The sequence below is a fragment of the Morone saxatilis genome, unplaced genomic scaffold, assembly GCF_004916995.1.
Source record: "Morone saxatilis isolate NCDOM2014 unplaced genomic scaffold, NCSU_SB_2.0 Contig15, whole genome shotgun sequence".
NCBI lineage: Eukaryota > Metazoa > Chordata > Actinopteri > Moronidae > Morone > Morone saxatilis.
In genome coordinates, this window is record NW_023339707.1 from 18,995,753 (window position 1) to 18,997,946 (window position 2,194).

General features: G+C 40.6%; 1 protein-coding gene across 1 annotated transcript in view; it reads left to right on the top strand.

Moving 5' to 3' along the window:
- LOC118323882 (polypeptide N-acetylgalactosaminyltransferase 6-like) overlaps nt 1–2,194 on the top strand; it is an 8,899-nt gene that overhangs the window by 4,687 nt on the left and 2,018 nt on the right. The gene's annotated exons all lie outside the window — the stretch shown is intronic.

Genomic DNA, 2,194 nt, shown 5'->3' on the forward strand with positions numbered 1-2,194 from the left:
TTTCTGTTATGTTTAATTTTTGATTTTTTTCACACTTTTCTTGTTATAGTATAACAGAGAAATAAAGTCCAGACTGACTTTTTAAACTTATTAGAGGCTCACAAGCCAAAAAGGTTGGGAATTCACTGTGGTTAAGGTGAGACGATGTTACGCAGTCCTAAGAGGTTGATATGGATTGCACATGGATTTGACCTTGCAATTTGTTCCAAATCATGCAAATCTTTTGCTGCCATTTCACCATCATTAAGTTTCCACCAGGCCATAGCAGGATTAGAATAATGGGTGAGGTTTGTGATTCAACCGTTGCTACGGAGGTGTTGGGGCATGACGTCTCGATCGTGCTTGGATGTTGAGAAAAACCAGGTGTTGGCTGATCTTAGTCAGTGTTGTGTGTATGTTACAGCATTACATCACAGATACTAAACTAACCTAATTCCCACTGACAAGTTTTAGAGAATATTGAATTTATACAAAATTTGATTTTTCCTTTTGTCGAGTAACTTCCATGCAATAAAAAGCCTTTTTTTATTTTTAAAACTGGGCAGGGGAAATCAGCATGTTACCCACAATAATCCCCTGCAAAATCTGTAAGGGACTGAAGTAAATTAGAACAACAAATAAAATGTATTGATAATAATGTGATTATGGATCTCTCTCCTCAACATAGCAATTTGTCTGTGTAGATTTGTAGTATTTTTGAATACACTCCCAGCAAGAGGGTACGGCTCAGAGCAGGCATTGATTGTGTTACATTCAACCCCTGGAAGAGCTTTGTGTTCTAAAACTTCTGTCAATGGCAGGAAAAATAAACACAGCAGACGCTGAGCAATCTGGGAGTCTTCTTACACAGGGTTAAGAGTGTACTTTCCACATCAGGCTCAGGAAACTCTGCAACAACTGGATGTTACAAAACTGACCCAAGGTAGCACCAGGAATTATAGAAGATTTCAATTTCCTCATTTCCATTTGTCACACTACTTCATGTTTATGTTTGAGCGTAATCTGGTACCCGCTCTCAACACCGCAGACGGTCATACAGTTTACATGTGTGCGGTCGTGGGTTTTCAGGAACAAAATCTGAGCGAACCGGTGCGTCAGGCAAAGATGTTGACAGTTCAGGAGGAAGGTGAATTCGTGGATACTGCGATATCCACCAGACTCAGGCAAAACTGTCTTCATCTGACTCTTCTGAGTTTGGTGGATGTGCTTATAAGAAATCAGATTTTAACATATTTAAGAAATTTAAATAATCCAAATGGTGTTGAAAATGCGAAGAAAGAGAAAAACAAATAAAAAGAAAAAAAAAAAAAAAAAAAGAAAAAAAGTGCTCCCCTCCAGTGGAAAAAAAGGATAAGAAAAGAAATAAAATAGTACCGAGTTGTATGTTATTTCATCCCAAACAACATGCTCCGCAAAAAGTTGAGCAACGCCGCCGGCCGCGGGGCGGGAGATTCTTGCGGCCCTTAGGTCTCAATTGCTCTCGCGCGCAGTGAGGGCTGGCACTACCTTGTATGCAGCAAAGGATTATTTTGGTTAAAAATGAATACTCCACTTGTAGCTCTTCATGTAACAATCCTCACTGTTGCTCCTTCCTTCTTCCAAATACTTCTGACATTTTCCAGGCAGCTAGAGCTTTCCACTTAAGTCAGGGAAAAAGGTGGTCAAAAAGATGGAACATTTGTCTTGTTTTGTAGCATGCACTTTTTGTTGAACGATGGCCTGTAGTGTCGAGCTGTTTGCTAAACTGAACTCATAAACACTATTGGCGATCATTCCTGTCAGTTCGTATTTACTCGTTATCATACATACAAAACTGGTCACGCCCCGGCCAGTCTGAAATGCCCCTCTTCCCTCTTAACACTGTTAAGGCTTTGTGCTTATCTCCTAGTCTTGGTGATCAGCGCCATTGTTCAATGAGAAATATTCAGGTGTAACTGTTCCAGCCCTTTCTTTGTGCTTTTGTTTCAATCGTCTGGTGTTTTGGCTGCCACTTATAGAAAGAATGCCTTAGAGTCCTGACAGCGGGCTGAATGCTTTTCGTAACAGGTTTATACACTCATAATCGAAGTGAAGGACAAGTAATGAAATATATTCCAGATTTTAGCTGGGTAGCAGAATTGAGGCTGTTTGCTTCTCCGCGCGCGGTCCCGGGCTCTCTAGTGAGTCTGTTTGTCCTCTTTGGTCAGACTTGCAT